The 18,529-nt window shown below is 46.7% G+C and overlaps 1 long non-coding RNA gene across 4 annotated transcripts; it reads right to left on the minus strand.

Annotated features, from left to right (window-relative positions):
* Positions 1–484: 484 nt before the first annotated feature.
* LOC123188050 (uncharacterized) lies at positions 485–4,429 on the minus strand. Of its 4 annotated transcripts, none has more exons than XR_006494325.1 (4): positions 3,511–4,379; positions 3,154–3,254; positions 1,464–3,050; positions 485–1,339 (listed from the first exon to the last, which is right to left on the minus strand). It is a non-coding gene; the product is annotated as an uncharacterized lncRNA (long non-coding RNA). The 4 variants fall into 4 exon arrangements; XR_006494324.1 differs by having other exon boundaries at positions 485–1,192; positions 1,259–3,050; XR_006494322.1 differs by having other exon boundaries at positions 485–3,050; positions 3,511–4,429.
* Positions 4,430–18,529: the final 14,100 nt, after the last annotated feature.

An 18,529-nucleotide genomic window follows, 5' to 3' on the forward strand; every position in this document is an offset into this window, starting at 1 on the left:
GCCGACCACAAACCGGATTATCTCATAATCCTTGTCGCATGGCAATGTTTATCCTGGTCGGATCACACAAGGGGCCCAGAGTATATCTCTCCTGATCGGAGGGGCAAATCCCATCTTGCTCGACCACATCTCGCAGCATGGTTCTGGACAAATCCGAAACCTACCTTTATAACTACCCAGTTACGGAGTAGCATTTGGTCGGCCCAAAGCAATTCTGTCACCATCCCGAGTATATGCGTCAGCTCAGATCTTAGGGCATAGAACATATGTTGTACTAGAGACTCACAGATGACATATCGTTGCGTCTCATAGTTGGGTCTGTCCAACTTGGAGCTTATCTCAACTCGGATCCGACTACGTCGAATCCAACCAGATCCTTCCAAGTCCATATTATCCGGTTAGCATCCAATGCTCCATGGCTAGTGAGACCAAGCCATCGACCGTGTCATATGCTAGTCTAGTTGGCTGCGCGTCCACACAGCCCTTTTGACTAAGGACCTTTTAGGACAGTCATCATACAATGCATAGTCCCACAAACAAGTCACGTACTTGCTGATACACATCTATACTTCTATATCTATATCTATACTACTATTAAAAAAGCAAACATGAACTCTCCTACAGCCACCCCACAAAGTACACACAGGATAACCACCCACGTTCGATCAAACCCACTTAATAACATCCAAGCACACACATTACATCAAACATCTGCAAATTAGATCAACGGTTAAGAAAAAATGTTCTGTCGGCAGACTGCCCCCGCACAGGAGCTAGACAACCCCACGATGCTACCTCCACAAGGAATTGAACAATGCATCCGCCTCCTCAAAAAACAATACGTCCGTGATCGACGCCGCCACCAGACCACGAACCGGCCCTTGCCCCACCGTCCTCGCCCCGGTGGCTGTGCTGTCTTGAGGAAACCTCGGCCCGCCTGGCGACCGTCCTGGCCCCTGGTGTCCGCGCCGTCCTCGCCCCCGTGGCCGTGCCATCTTGGGGAAACCTCGGCCCGCCCTGGCGACTTGCCCAAATCCGCTGTCCATGCCGTCCTCGCCCTGGCCGCCGTCTCGAGAACACCTCGGGCCATCCCGGCGTGCTGACCTAGATCCGGTGTCCACATCGTTCTCGCCCTGGTGGCCGAACCATCTCGACGACATAGGTCGCCATCATGATACTTCCAGCCCCGCCCCTGCACAGGTTACATCATTTCAATTTGTACATCTTATGATCAGAACAAAATAAAGGAAATCATCACCGTTACACTGCAGAACACCATGTAACAACATCCATGTATCTACAGGACACCATGTAAATACGCCCATGTACCTACAGGACACTGGGTATTAGGATTCCTTGTTAGTTGTTTCTTTTGCTACCTACAGGGCACCATGATCTTAATGTTTTATTGAAGAAATTAAGTAAAAATTGCACATTAGGATTCCTGGTTAGTTGTTTCTTACCAAGGGGTTTATGTACTGCAACAATGGGGCGAACGAGACAGAAATGACGGCATATATTTCAGCCGGTAGTGATGTTTCTACCATTCAAAATAGCCCTGGCACCTCCACTAGCCATTTCGGATTCGACAAACAAAGTGATGCACTTTCCACCTCTGGACCTCAAAGAGGAGCAGAGAAGGGTTCTTGCAAAACTAGATTCACTGAAATAATGATGATATTTATTTCCTGACCACATGACAAACTGAGTTGCTGACGTGGAATTGTTCATTGTATTTCTCACAAATTGATAACAACACTGAAAAAGAGTTTCACAAATAGATTCACTCAGGAGACACTACGACATCCTCTTAGCGTAGTGGGGACGGACTACATTTCAGGACCTAACAAACAAGGATAATTCAGGTAGATATAAATATCCCCAACTCTTACCTACCTGGACCATGTAGACCCTGAAGATTTTTTTCTCGCAGGTCAAAAGGCAGATCCATAGGAATTGAGGAGACAAGGAGAAAGGGATGTATGCACTAAACAGGGATGATGTATTAAAAAGTAAATGTGAGGCAAGGGATCATAAGAAAGCTACATCTGCTATTCTAAGTGGAAAGAGCACTCCATCTAAGACACCCTAGGCCATATTGCCTGGTTTGTCCATCTAATTTACACATATATCGTACAGAAGAAAAACAACTGTTGCTCATATCGTGTATTGTACCTAATTCACATTTATATTTTACAAAAGAAAAACAAGCACTTAAGAGGGAGAGGGAAAATGCCCGGTATGAGCAACATAGAGGGGGAATCTACAGCCGTCCTTAGGACTGGAGAACAAACTCAATCCGATACAGGTGATGCGGTGGTCTCCTAGCTACATCACACGCGCATTGTTGAATGTTCGGTTTCCTAACTGAAAATCCTTATGGGCGTTGTTATTAATACCGCTAATCATAACTAACATTCACTCAGTATTTCGATAGGCGGTGAAGATTGTGATTTGCTACACAAAAATGACACTTATCAGATGCAAGAAATTGGAGGCAGGATGAAACCAGTCAACATACCCAGTGCTACACCATGTGAAGATATTTTTTTCATAAGAAGATTTGTCTTATTTGCCGCTTGTGATGCTAATACTTTTTCATTTATTGGTGCAACAACTAAAATGACTGGAGGATTTATTCAAATATGCATCCAAGCATATGGAATTAAAATCTGATAAGTGGACTGATCTAAATGTTACAACATGGAAAAGAGCAGAAAGTATTAAGAGCAGACTCCAGACGGATGGGTATACCTCCTAATATAACATAGAGCATTTATGCTTAGCAAGGTACATTTGGTATGCTATTATGCTTATTTTTTCATTGCATAATTCCTGAAGCACATTTAATTGGTATATCTTTTCCTAATGACAGAGTTCTATTTTGAATGGGGTGTTACATTAGCATATACCTATTAATAAGTATGATAAAACACCGAGGCTAGAAAACTTGATCATGCATTACACCCAAAGCACATATGGAATATATCAGACACAATACTTTACCTTATCGTAGGCCAATGCAACTGACACAACACCTGTCATGAGATCTGGCCACCAAATAATAACCTGAATTAGCCACATCATGTATGTAACATGAGTATTCTTGAAATGACATAACACACATAAGAAGATTCTAAATAAGACACTCACTTGCTGCCTAATAGAGATCTTCTCGACTGGAGTTTTTTGGTCAAACTGGAGAAAAGACAGTGGGAAAACAAATGGAGCTCAAGGCGATAGATATCATTGGGCTGCATATAGTACAGAAAAGTGTGTTACAAAACAAAACAGTTTGTGGATTTGAACAACAAATACGTTACTACACATATGGAAAGAAGCAGATAGCGAGCATGCATATATGTTTCACTAACAATATTCCACTTCTCCATATCCAATGCATCCATGCCAACATAGAGAAAGAGAAACTTCATGAATGAGGCGAAGGTTCAGAAGTCAAATGATGGAGTCACATGTATTTCTTCTGATACAAACAATGCAGATACTTACTGCCAGACAAACGTGTTGGGGGCAGTGCTGTCTCCGCTCCGAGGTACAGCCAGCAACAGCTCGTGGGATGCACCATGGCTAGGGTTCACTGTGCATGCACATGAAATTTATGCAGCTTTATCAATTCCAAAGAGATGACAGGCTGTACACTACATAATCTTGGGTCAGATTTAATGGCATATGAAATCTGAAACATAAAAATATAATCAGATATAGAGGATGTATGAATTAAGTTAACCATAGATAATCAAGACCTTTAGTTACAAATAGAACCAAGCTTTTATTTCCTATACAACAATAATCCCTTTCAGAAACAACCATATCTGAATTGTGCGACTTGGAACTAAGTGAGTGCCATCTTTTCTTTTCTTGAGGGGAAAGATCTGGAAAAATATGTTGTCCATGATGTATGTAAAGCCAATATGGATGCTAGACCTACCAGCTCAACTACAGATCGAAAGAGAGAGGCGTGACGAACCGCATCAGGGAGGGAAGGGAACCAACTATAGCACCGTACCAAATTGAAACGAGAGAGAGAGAGACCTTCCATGGCGGCACGGCGCCCCGAGAAGAAGAAGAAGCATCCCCCTGCATCGAGTTGACTTGGTGATGCTTGATGGCGTAGGAGGGGGGAGAGCGGCGTCCCGAGCTCCATGGCCCTTGACGACGGCACGAATCATATGGCGCCGCCTGAGCCTGAGGTGCTCGCGTAGACGCAGTGGATCTCGGTCCGCTCCAAGATGCCCGCTCCCTCATCGTGTCCAGCAGCTCACACCTTGATCTGTGCCGGGACACGACGGCGGCAGAGTTGATCTAGGGAAAACCGGTGGGGTTGGCGAGGACGTGGTGGGGAGAGGATGCAGCGCGGGGGGGGGGGGGGGGAGGCGCCGGGTGATGTCGTGGTTGGAGAGTCGTGGTTGGAGAGGAGGCGGCGTGCGGCGGGGATAGTGAAGTGTATGTCTGTGCGGTGACAAACTGATAGCTTCTCAGTGGGATTGAAAGGGCAGCCGCTGCTGTCTTTTTTAGTTTGTTCTTAGCAAATGTTCCTTTTTAGAGGGATCGGATGTTTGACCGTGCTATACGTACAACAGATCTCTTGCGTTTCCTGTACGATGTGTATAATCCGGCCGCTCATGCATGATATTAAGAGGACAGCCGCCGCTGGATTTACTGGTCGTATAAATATCGGATACTGTCCATCGTACATGGAGTAGTTTGGTTATAGCGAATGACCGTGCTTTATGTGGCCTAATTAAGTCATCCACAACATATATCATTGACGAAATTGAGCGTCGGGCATGTCTCTTTTGTTCTTCTTCTTTCTTGATGGACAATCAATAGCCCATTTGATGAAGTAATAATAAGCAGAGGTGTTCCTCTAAAAAAAGGTGTTGTCCAATTCACTTATTTTGTCGATAGCCATTTTAATCATTTGGTTTATATTAGAGTTGAACGTTGTCCAATATTATTTTCCTCCAGCGTGACCAGTTTGGTTGTGTGATAAAGTCATCATCATTGGGAAATTTTGTAAAACTATTAGTAAGATTTCTAATGATATTTATTATTGAATATATCAAAAATTCGTGATCGTGCATATCATCTTGTGGTCTTTGGATGTTAAATTTCATGGAGTACTAGATAATGTTGCTTAGTTGTTATTTTTTAAGTATTTTTGGAAATAATAATTACAATACATTTACGTCACTTTATGTGAAGACACGTGTATCGATCGTGTGTTACACACGCGCTCGTTCGATATAAAACACACATTTAAATGGTTAAAAGGGCTGACTAAAAAATAACAATCGAAATACATAGTTAATGTTTTTTATAGATCAAGATAGGTGCGTTGCACGTGCACGTGCACGCTTACTAGTCATTGATAATGTCCAATGACTATCTTTATTCATAAACACATAGAAAATATCATCATACATGATTGCCTCTAGGGCATATCTCCAACAGCCGCCCCCACCCAATTCAGATTGGGCTTGGGGGAGCGCCCTCCACCTGGCTGCCTCCTCTTCCCTCCCACTAAGGCCCAATAAGGTCCATTGACTCCCCGGGGGGTTCCGGTAACCCCCCGGTACTCCAGTAAATGTCCGAACTCATTTAGAACCCTTCTGATGTCCAAACATAGCCTTCCAATATATCGATCTTTATGTCTCCACCATTTAGAGGCTCCTCGTCATGTCCGTGATCACATCCGGGACTCCGAACTACCTTTGGTACATCAAAACACATAAAATCATAATACCGATCGAACGTTAAGCGTGCGGACCCTACGGGTTCGAGAACTATGTAGACATGACCGAGACTCACTTCCGGTCAATAACCAATAGCAGAACCTGGATGCTCATATTGGTTCCTACATATTCTACGAAGATCTTTATCGGTCAAACCGCATAACGACATACGTTGTTCCCTTTGTCATCGGTATGTTACTTGCCCGAGATTCGATCGTCGGTATCTTAATACCTAGTTCAATCTCGTTACCGGCAAGTCTCTTTACTTGTTTCGTAATGCAACATCTTGTAACTAACTCATTAGTCATATTTCTTGCAAGGCTTATAGTGATGTGCATAACCGAGAGGGCCCAGAGATACCTCTCCGATACACGGGATGAAAAATCCTAATCTCGATCTATGCCAACTCAACAAACACCAGCGGAGACACCTGTAGAGTATCTTTATAGTCACTCAGTTATGTTGTGACGTTTGATAGCACACTAAGTGTTCCTCCGGTATTCTGAGTTGCATAATCTCATAGTCATAGGAACATGTATAAGTTATGGAGAAAGCAATAGCAATAAACTAAACGATCATAATGCTAAGCTAACAGATGGGTCAAATCAATCACATCATTCTCTAATGATGTGATCTCGTTCATCAAATGACAACTCTTGTCCATGGCTAGGAAACTTAACCGTCTTTGATTAACGAGCTAGTCAAGTAGAGGCATACACTACAAAAAAAGACACATCCGTGACATTTTAGGCCGAACGAAATTTTTTTCTGTCATACATATGACACTTCTATGACGATAATTGTGACAAAACCCGGTATCATCATAGGTGTGGTGAGCTCCTACTTCTATGACAAAAAATCATGACAGAAAATGGGTTTTTCGTCCTGGGCAGGCCGGAGACGCAGCTGCATGACATTCTTTGGGCCGCCCATGACGGAAAAAACCGTGGTAGAAGCGAGGGGGAGGAAAATTTCGGGGAGTTCCCGGTTACGGTGGGAGGTCGGGGGCCGAGCGATGCACGTTTCTCTCGCACATGTACGTGCGTGTGTGCGAGGTGTTGTCTCTAACTGAACCCGAGCGAGGCGTTGGGCTCTAACTGAACCCGAGTGATTGCACTGCAGGCTACGCGTTACTGAACCTGAGCAATCGATCGATGGCTGTTAACTGAACCCGATCGAGCGATTCCTTCGCTACTGCTGCTAACTGAAGCCAATCGGTGTTGCCTCTGGGATGAACAGTGAGCGTTGCTGGGGGGGTTGAATGAACAGTGAGCGGTGGCGTTGCCTCTAGATGAACAGGACACCGTGGTGTGGTGGATGGCTGGATGAACAGTAGACGGTGGAGGGGTGCCCGTGGAGGGGTGGATGAACAGGACCCCGTGGTGTGGAGGGCTGGATGAATAGTAGACGGTGGAGGGGTGCCCGTGGAGGGGTGGTTGAACAGGACCCCGTGGTGTGGAGGGCTGGATGAACAGTGGACGGTGGAGGGGTGGTTGAACAGTAGCCGGTTGAGTAGCACGCGGTGGAGGCTGGATGAACAAGAGCCCGTGGAGGCTGGAGGAGGTCGACGATGGAGGTGAACAGTATCCCGTGGAGTCCCGTTTTGCGGTACGCCACACCCCTCCCGATGAAGAGGACCCCCGTTTCGACCGTAGGAGGTCTGTTTCCTCCGTTTTGCGGTACGCTAGACCCCTCCTGATCAACAGGACCCCGTTCCGAACGTAGGAGGTCTGTTTCCTCCGTTGTGCGGTACGCCATGCCTCGTTTCCATTGCCTGTTTCGTCCAAGCCCTCCCGATGAACATGACCACGCATTCTGTTCCGACCTAGCCGGTTGGCTCCCACGCATTCCGTTGCCTCCCCATGAACACGGCACATTCTGTTGCCTCCCCATGAACATGATGCATTCCGTTGCCTCCCCATGAACACGACGACGACGCTGTTTCTCTGTTCTGACCCAGCCATGTACACGAGCCCTGGCCGTACGTATGCGCGAGCAGGCGTTCGAGACCCCGCCCATATGTACACATACGTGGCCATATTTTCTTTCTTGCACCCTGGCCACTGTACGTACGTGTACATGCTACGCGCGCGCCTCTACTACGACACATGCGCGCCTCTTCATTGACTAGCATGTACATACACGTTCTCGACCAGAATGACAACGCTACGTACGCTTCGACCAGGTGGGTTCCGACTGTCAGGCACTTCCTTGCCTGCGAAGATGTAGCTGGTGGGTCCCAGCAGTCAGGGGGGCGAATCATTTTTTTTGCCCGGACGCACTTCCTTGCGTGCGAAGATGTAGCCGGTGGGTCCCAACAGTCAGGGGGCGAATCGTTTTTTTGCCCGGACGCACTTCCTTGCGTGCGAAGGTGTAGCTGGTGGGTCCCAACAGTCAGGGGGGCGAATCATTTTTTTTTGCCCGGACGCACTTCCTTGCGTGCGAAGATGAAGTTGGTGGGTCCTAGCAGTCAGGGGGAAACGTTTTTTTCGTGAAATACAGTGGCCCCTCCGGTGGGTCCCAACTGTCAGGTGGAGGAATCATTATTTTCCATGTAATAAGGAGGCACTTCCTTGCTGCGGCCATGGACCCAGCTGTCAGCCTCTCCACGTACAGTCCACGTCCGATGGAAGTCGTTCCTTGACCACATTGACCAGGCCGCACCGAGAGCACCACGGCGGTGGACGACAACGAGGCCTAGGAAGGGGGCGACGCGGAGCCGGGGAAGACGCGGCAGTGGAAGCCCGCGCGGAGAGGAGTACGAGGGTTCACTGGTTCAGCTGCGGTGTGAGGCTGCCGTCACCGCAGGGCCTGGCCAGCGGTGGGAATAGTAGGGGCGGTGAGGCCTCCGCGGCAGCACAGCCGACCATGGGAGGCAGGAGCATGCGGCACAATCGGAGCCCCTTTGGGCGGCTGGAGCAAGAAGACCAGAGGTTGAAGAAGCACTACGGCCGTTGGATGGACATCGTACGGTCACTGGAGCTAGAATCATTCATATTGACTAAGTTGACAAAGCCCTCCATCCCCGTCAACTTAGTTGGCCCACAAGTCATCCTCCCACTATGGTGGGTCCCAGCTAGCAGGGGGTATTCATTTTTTGTGCGTAATAAGGAGGCACTTCCTTGCGTGCGAAGATATAGCTGGTGGGTCCAACATGTCAGCGGGGGGAATGTTTTTTTCACGGAATACAGAGGCTCTTCTGGTGGGTCCCAGCTGTCAGGTGGAGGAATCATTATTTTGCATGTACAGTCCACGGCCGATGGATGTCGTTCGTTGACCACGTTGACCAGGCTGCGCTGAGAGCACCATGGCGGTGGACGACGACGAGGCCTAGGAAGGGAACGACACGGAGCCGGGGAAGACTCGACAATGGTTGCCCATGCGGTGGGGAGTACGAGGGTTTACTGGTCCGGCTGCCATCGCCGGAAAATAACAGGAGGTGTGGGTGAGTAGAGGAATGGCCTGGCTAGCAATGAAGTAGGGTGGGGCGGTGCGGCCTGTGCGGCAGCACAACCGGCCACGGGAGGCGGGAGTAGGCAGTCCCACCGTAGCTGGTTTGGGCGGCTGGAGCAAGAAGATCAGATATTGAAGAAGCAGCACAGCCGTTGGATTAACATCCAATGGTCACTGCTGCTAGAATCGTTTGTGGACTAAGTTGACAAAGCCAAAGTACACGTCAACCTAGTAGACCCACAAGTCAGCCTCCAAATCTGTCCCAAATAGCATACAGCCTGAAATTTCTAGCCAGATTCAAAATAATTTTAAATCTAAATATACCTTAATTTAAATTCAATGAAATTTTACCCGCACAAAAACAATGAAATTTAAAATATCAAAATCTGAAAGAAAATAGTATTTTGGAACTAATTGCCTGTTTGCTGTATTTTTTCATTTTACAGCCCATTTATTATTACTTATAGCCCATTTCTTATTACTTATAGCCCATTTTCTGGGCAAAATGCATCCCTCCTCGTCTTGAAAGATTTCCGGCCCAGCAGGGCGTAGAAAAGCAAGTAGGCCTACGTTGGTTATTCTACAAAAAACAAAATAGCTGGCTAGCCATTTTCAGAAAGGAAAAAAACAAACTGGGCTGGTCATGTGCTAAACATATGAAAGAAAAGCCTGGGCTAGACGGGCCACGGGTCCCGCACAACCCAGTTGATACCCTTCTCCGTCTCGAAAAAACAAAATTACTGCGCACGCTGCTGGGTCCCTACTGTCATCTTCATCATGTACAATCATCTCCTTATTCCTCTCAGTTGTTGACCATGTTGACAACACCGGAGGGCGGCCCCGCGGCGAGCGAACCAAGACGGAGGACGATGGTGAGGCCTCGGACGGGAACGAATAGGAGCCGGGGAAGATCACAACCAGCCATGGGAGGCGAGAGCAGGCGGTCCCGCCGACGCTGGTTTGGCTTTGGCGGCTCGAGGAAGAAGAGACTGAAGAAACGCGACAGGCGTTGAATGTCAATCCAACAGTCAAGGTTGGCACAATCGTTTGTTGACTAAGCGGACACCAAGTAGCATACTTATATATATATAGGAAGAAAACTGCGAGGAAAATGCGTTCGTCTGCCGTCCTCCTCATAGGGAACGTTCGCCACATAAGTGACTAGCACTCTTGGTTTTCAACCGAGAGGTCTTGGGTTCGAGTCCCAGGAGCTCTCAATTTTGTCCTCCTTCCTTCCTCGCAAAAAGGGAAAGAAAATCAAAGACTTGGGAAGGCGTACAGAACAAGCTAGTGTACCAGTAAAGAGACATTGTCGAGTTTTAGAAAAAAAGAAAGACGTGCTCCTGTAGCTGGTTCGAATCCAAACCTAGACTATGACTATATATGGTGCTATGCTACTCTGCAAGTAATGAAACTGACATATCCAACATTCGCTTCTCCTCTTCTCTACTTACTCTGCCTAGCATTAGAAGCTCTGGCCGCAGCAACCATGTCCGCTGGTTGCTCGTCCATCTGCTCTTCAGCAGGCAACAACCAGATATGCGCCAAGTCGCCACCCGTACCATCGCCTGTGGGTCTTATCACACCCCCACCGGCACGCGCATCGTAGCCGATTGCTCATAGCAACCCGCTGCCGTTGGTGTGGTGCCACTGCTGCAAATCACGCAGATTCATCCGTTGCGTCTCAACCACAATCCGCAACCCTGGCCGAGTCTTCTACAAATGCCCGAATCATGGGGTAATAAATATGTTTAAGTGTTATTCTGCTGCTTTCAGTTGCTGATTTTTTTAATAGTTTGGTTGATGATCTTCCAATTTGATTCATGCAGAAAAGGGAAGATTCGTGTGATTTGTATTTCTGGGAAGTTGCTGATGTGGGGGAATGCAACTACGCGGATTATTTGGTTAGCCGAGGAATCCCAATACCAGCAGGTTGGGGTGTTGGACAAGTAACTGAAGGAACGTCGGAAGAGGAAGATGCAGAGCAGAAGGTTAAAGATGCAGTTCCTCTGATCATGGCCAAGCAACAGCTACTAAACGGCCTTGACAGCAATGAGGAGATGAAAGAGCTTGTGAAGATAATGGGCAAAATCGATGTGCTCTGTAGGATGATTGTCTCTTTATTTGCAGTGTATGTAGCACTCGTGATGTATTCAGTGGCTATGACATGTGCACTTTTCTGAAACTAGTAATGATTGAAACCTGTGTAGCAGGCTGGGCGTAGTGTTGTGAACATCTAATGATTTCTATTAACGGAAATCAGGGGGTATCCCCTTTTGCTCATATAAATAAATAAATAGCAGAGGCCCTGTCGGGTCAGCTTTGTTCTTATTCGAGGACGTCGAGCAAATTGCAGTCCAATAGCAAACTATGTCATCAAATTCAAGTTTCATAGCCAAATATGAGTACAACTAAACAACAATGTCATCATGTTTTAGTTGTCATACAATCACCAAACACAAATCAGCATACATAACAAGTGATGTTCTCACAGCAAAATACTAAACAACATGTTCATCAGGTTTCAGTTGTCATAGCAAACACAATTTCACATAGTAGATAAAAAACGTCTTCTAACAGGCAAATACGACAAAAGCAATGTAATCATCATCCGCAGCAGTAACATCAACATCTTCGCCATGTGTATCAGTCTGAATCATAATTCCCCACGGTGTCATCTTCTTCTTCGTCCTCAACATCCTCGAACGTTGGCTTCTTCTTGATCAACTCTTGTATGTCCACAGCATGACAGGCAATCTTTTCGCCGACATCATTGACATGATGGTTCTCAAAGATATTAGGAATATCTGTGTTATCTTGTACATCAGGAGCAGTGTAAGCATCATCTTGTTGTGCAACTTCATTAAATGAATTCCTCTGCTCAAACCTTTGCAATACTCTCCAGTCATCGCTACGTGCAAATGTGTCTTCCAAGAAAAATATCTGCGTTGCTTGATTTGCCAAAATAAAAGGCTCATTAGTCTGGTACGCCGCCTTGACATTGATGGATTCGAAATAATCATCAGCTCTGGGTTTTGTGATCCTGGAAAGCAGGTTATACCAACTACAACACAATAGAACCACACACCGATGATCCTTGAAATTGAAGATATACTGCAACTGAACAATGTCTGTTATGTTAGCATACATTTCAGTTGTCTCTTTGTCATACATATTCGTGCTCATGATGGCACTGTTTTGTGTCTTCCCGCCTTTGTCTCGTGCAAGGGTGTTGTAGCGCACATCTCCAACAACGCAAGATTCATAATGTCTTACCCGAGTATCAGGACCCATTGCTAGTGAGTAAAGGGCATCATCAACTGCCTGCCCATCCTCCCACATCTTCTTAACCTATGGTTAGAAAATAGACAAGCTGATCATCTTATGTACTCAATATATTAAAAAAAACTGACAGTGCACTTCAAAAGCTTACATGGTTCTTGAACCATTTCGCAAATCCTGCCATAACCAGTTTGTCAATGTTTCTTGGATTTTGCGGCAGTAACTCCTCTTTGTAGATGCCGCACAACATAGTGATCGCGTCAAACATCTAAATATATAAGAATGTGCTGCAAGTTTAGTAGATTACGATGTATAAGCTGCAGTACTACTTACTTGATATAAGGTAGTATCTCAGGACAGTTATTCAACACATACCAAACCATTTTGTCCAAATCTTTAGATTTGTCCTCTTGTCGACTCTTCCCTGTAACTCGAATAGAATAATCGAAAACATTGAGCCTGGGATTGTCTTCACCCACCTCTTTGCTAAGCTGATCAGCTGTTTCAATGTATTTTGAGCAGAATGTCAATGCTTCTGTAGCAATGTAGGCCTCTGCAATGGAACCCTCGGGTCTAGCTCTGTTCCTAACATAGCCCTTGAAAGTGCCTAGCCGCCTTTCAATAGGGTACATCCAGCCATACTGTACTGGACCTCTAAGTAGTGCCTCATCAGGTAGATGAATAGTCAAATGCACCATCACATCAAAGAAGGCTGGAGGATATATCTTCTCAAGGTCGCATAGGATAGTTGGTATCTTGTCTCTAAGACGCTCCAACACATCTATCCTGATATTCCTACTGCAGAGTTCCCTGAAGAATTGTCCCAACTCTGCAACTGCTCTGTATAAGTCAGGGCGGCCCAATCCTCTAAGGATAACAGGTAAAACCCTTTGAAGTAGGGCGTGGCAGTCATGAGTTTTCAACCCTTGTACCTTGTTTCCATCTGCACTGACTCCCCTTTCAGGGTTGGAAGCAAATCCATGTGGGAATCTCACACGTGACAGGACCTCGCAGAATTCTTTTCTTTTTACCTTGTCCAAGACGTACACAACTGGTGCCATATCCCGTGGTTTACCTTCATCTTGCACCTGCAAATCCTTTCTAATCCCCAGGTGTGTCAAATCAATCCTAGATTTTAAGGTATCTTTCGTCTTGCCTTCAATATTAAGAAGTGTGTCGATAATGCTATCACATATATTTTCTCGATGTGCATCACATCAAGATTATGCCACAGATCCAAATCTTTCCAATACTCCAAGTCCCACAAAGTGGACCTGCGGGTAAACAATAATCTCTCTTCTACCCTGCCACGCTTCCTTTTCCCGCTACCATTACCAGGATGGTTTCCTGGTGTAATATGCCTGACCTTCTCTAATTCCAATTGCAACTCATCGGCGGTGAGCCTCTTTGGCACATCACGGTTTTCATGCTTTGCATTAAACTCATGTCTTTGGTATTTTCTAGGATGCGGCTTGTCCTTGGCAAGGAAACGACGGTGTCCAATGTAACAGATCTTGCTAAGTATTGCGTATGATAGCGGATTCCTGTCACAACAAACACATGCATTGTAACCATGTGTCGTTCGCCCTGAAATAGTGTCGAAAGCCGGATAATCATGGATGCACCAAATTATAACAGCACGCAGAAAGAAATCAGCTGGTGGGCTACTATATAGGTCTCGAGTGAGAACACCCTTCCATAGCTGTTAAAGTTCCTCCACAAGAGGCTCCATGAACAAATCAAAATCCTTTCCAGGACTTTTTGGACCTGGAATGAGCAAGGCCATCATGTCGTTTGATTCTTTGGTGCAGACATTTGGAGGCATGTTGTAAGGGATAACAAGCACTGACCACATGCTATATGTGGCGCTCTGGTGGCCAAATGGGTTAAATCCATCTGAAGCTAAGCCAAGTCTAATGTTTCTCGGGTCTGCAGCAAACTCTTTGTGTTTATCATTGAAGCTTTTCCACTCACTACCATGAGATGGATGGCTCATCACATTCTGATATCTGTACCCTTGGTTCCTAGAATGCCATAGTACATCCTTTCTTGTTTCAACATCATGAAACAACCTCTGCAATCTTGGTGTAATTGGAAAATGTCTCAGAACATTATGAGGAATCCTCTTCACAGCATCACCATCTTTCCATCTTGATGATTTGCATTTCGGGCATTCACTTAAGTTGGCATAATCCTTCCGGAACAGAACACAGTTATTCTTACAAACATGGATCATATCATATCCAATTCCAACTGCACGAAGGAAATTCTTCATTTTACTGTAGGTGTGTGGCAGCTCAGACGCATATGGAAAAGATTTGTGAAAAGCAGCCAACATGACATCAAATGATTTGTTGGTCATCCGATCAGATGTCTTCACCTGGAGAAAGGTGACCATAGCTGAGAATACTGACAGCTTATTTCCCGGGGTGACAAAAACATTGCATTGTTCCAACATGCGGGCCCACCATTTTTCTTCTGCAGGTGAAAGTTCACGAAATGCACGAGCATTTCGTAGCATTGTTTCAATGTTGGTCAAACTCACTGGCTCCACCGCCACCACCACCTCCTCCTCCTCTTCCACCTGAGCATCAGGCAGATCAAGATGGTGATCTGCTGCTTCCATGTAGTCAATAACATTGACGTTCATAGCTTCAACATGATGAACCCACCTAGTATATGTGACCGACATCCCATACAAGTGTAGATGATTTTGCACAGTTGACTGGGGTCTTGTAACTGAATTCATACAACTACTACATGGGCAGAGCACATCTGATTTTGGACCACCGTACTCAGCTCTGATAAAGTTCATGAAGTTTTCAACCCCCTCGACATATGCAGTGGAGAATCTTCGAGCAGAAGTTATCCAAGTCCTGTCCATTTGTTAGACATACAAATTAGTTCTTCTACTAGATATTATAGGAAAAATATATATTCTTTTTATGAAGTCCAGAAAAAAAATACCTAGGTCGATGTCTAAAGCTATGGCAAGATATTTGGACGAGCAGATCTAAGTAACGAAATATATGTAAAGCTAATTCAGCAAACATATTTGAGTGCCAAAGTATGGCAGGCTGTTTCAGCAGTCAATGAGGCCGAGCACACAGCCATCGAACTATCGAAGGCCATCGCAGCAACAAAGATCGAGTATAAAACGGTGTAGAGCTATTTCACCTAACAGATTGGCTACTAGACCATGGCAATCTACGTCACAATAAATATATGGCAGGATATTTTAGCAACTAATCGGCCTTGGCATGCCATCTCAGCTAAGCAGATTGAGTGCAGAACAGGGCAAGGAAGCTTCTTAAGCAGAGCATATTGACAGTAAACTACTTCGGCAAACAGTGAGATTAACAGCGTCTATCAGCTAACATTCAGCGCTACACTAACATGAACAGGGCCTCGGTCTAGAATGCGCGTACCATGGGAGAAGCTGACCGCCGTGCGTCTCCACACGAACGTCACCAACGGTGGCAGCGCTGACCGTCGTGTGCCTCCACAAGAACGTAGCCAGAGGTGGCGGCGTGGCTAGAGGACGGCAGTCTACGAGAGCGTACTGTGGGAGTGAGAGGATCGCTGAACCGCGGCGCTGACGTATCGACGCGGCAGGGAGGGCGGCTTTGGCAGAGTGAATGGAGTGGAGGGGGACAGGGGGGAGGGGGGTTTGTGGAATATTATTGGCTAGTTGGCCGAAGGGCGGTTGAATCGGATTTGGGGGGAATTTTTGGGTGTGTGTGTGTGGGGGGGGGGGGGATTTCGCGCAGTGGGCGGGGGGAGTTTGGTGCATGGTCGGTTTCTCCAAGTGCAGTCCCACGTGTTAGTGAAGAGGCAAGCCGAAGCGCATTCCGTTTGCGTGAGCCATGTGCAGGACCGAACGTGTGTGGGGTGCAATGCGACCGTGACAGGAGTGCTGTGAGTGTACCGCCTTTTTTCCTTTTAAACTAGGTGCTTCGCCCCCTCAAAAAAAATTTGTTGCTTCGCGCGATCCATCGATACTACTACTAGTAATCCGGTAATCCCGACTAAAACGGCGCGGTTGGGTCTTTTCCCACGCGATATGCTGGGAGGTTGGCTTAGTTGGGTTTTTTAGGACGAGTAATGCTACACCTACGTAATCCTAGTTACGTAATTAACGTAATGTGAAACATGTGAGCCGTTGATTGTAGATTGGGGGAAGGAGGGGCCCACCACCATGAAAATCAGGGGAGGAGAGAGAGAGGCAATTTACATTAACCCTTTTGTAGGTTCCCGTAGATGTAGAAAGATGTGAAATGCGTGAATGGGTAGTGGACGTACTATTGGAGTGCCTAAGATAATTTGTGTATGTATAGACCCTATGTGTTTATTTTACTTCGCATGTTAGATTTGTCTCGGTTCAATAAAAAGCAGAGTTGGTGATGATGGTGTGCCTGTCATCCTGCAATATAGGCCGTCCGATCTATATCTAACGGATAGGAAGGAAACTATGACAATTTACCCGCACTCCTCTCCACATTTGCAGAGAAGGCTTTCCCTCGTTCATCCTTTTCTCCCACAAGATCTTGATCTTCCATGCAACGCATGGGCATCTTGCTAGTACTCCTACAATATGTATATTATTGTGAAAGTTCATATACACCGGCCGAGATTAATGCAAACACGGCAGATTTTCATTACATTTCGAACTTTTATAGGACAGAAAAATAAAACAAAACCCGACCCTAAACCTATTCTATGGCGGCGACCGACATCCTCCATCTACGATCTCTATGTACGGGGGCGGGGTTCAAGACCCGTGAAGTGAAGGTGCGGTCTCCGGAGAGGAAGAGTAGAACACGGGATACGGACCGGCCAGTTGGCACACCATGCCCTGCCGCCTCCCATGCCCTACTCATCCTCGGAGGAGTCCCCGACCTCAACGGTGCTGGATGTTGGACAACGACAAGTAGGACGCGTGGCTGGCGGTGCTCCCGTCGTCGGCCGCCAGCGTGGCCACCGCTTGTGTGGTCGCGTCCGCATCCGGCTACACTGCTATTGCGTCACAAGAGGCGACTTGAGCAAGGGTGGCGACCTCGAGCTTCATCCCTGAAGACAAGCTCTTCCGCAGAGCGTTCGCACTTGCGGTCATGGCGGATGTGGTGCCAGGTAGGAGGACGATGTGCTATGGTGTGGAGGATAGCTGGGTGTTGCTGCTTTAAGTAGCGCATTTCGGTGAGGCCAAGCGTTCGGGTGCGTCATTAAGTCGCCGGAGTTGGTTCCTCGGGCACCGACCCTGTTAACGACGACATACGAACGAACGACATGAATGCGGGAAGCTGGCGCCGGCTGGGAACGCACCGCGCGACGACGTGATGGACGAGGGTTTTGGTGTGCCAGGGTAGTCAGCTGTGGTCGTGGCAATGTTCGAGATGCCCTTTGCTCACATGCGATCCCCGCATGTCATTGAAAAAGCAAGACGACCCGGCATGGTCTCAGGTCCATAGGATGAAGTTGGCCGCGCTACACCACTTCGCGGACGCGTCGCGGCACCCCGTGCATCCTCGACAAGCTGGGTGTTGGGGTGTGTTTGGATTGTGGCTAAAGTGCACCTGAAAGTGCGTTATATCGACTAGAGGGGGGTTAATAGATGATTTTTATGAAAGTCTTCAAAACGTGGAAGTTTCGAAGACAAACGATAGAAATAAACCTATTACCATGCAGCGGAAGGTAGACTACACTAGGCAAACCATAGTCAAGTATTCAATAAAGTGAAAGCACAATGACTAATAGCAGCAATGTAGTAAGGATCAGGTAGGAAGATATTATGAAGCCAAACAGAACACGCAGTCACTCAGTGAAGACAAAAGATAGTGCAATCATACAATGACTTCACAAGGACCAACAGTAAGTAAAGGGAAGGGAAGGATGAAACCAGTGACTCATTGAAGACAATGATTTGTTGGACCAGTTCCAGTTGCTGTGACAACTGTACATCTGGTTAGGGCGGCTAGGTATTTAAACCTGAGGACACACAGTCCCGGCCACCCAGCCCTGAACACGCAGCTCAGGACACC

This window comes from Triticum aestivum, chromosome 2A, assembly GCF_018294505.1.
Source record: "Triticum aestivum cultivar Chinese Spring chromosome 2A, IWGSC CS RefSeq v2.1, whole genome shotgun sequence".
Taxonomy (NCBI): Eukaryota; Viridiplantae; Streptophyta; class Magnoliopsida; order Poales; family Poaceae; genus Triticum; species Triticum aestivum.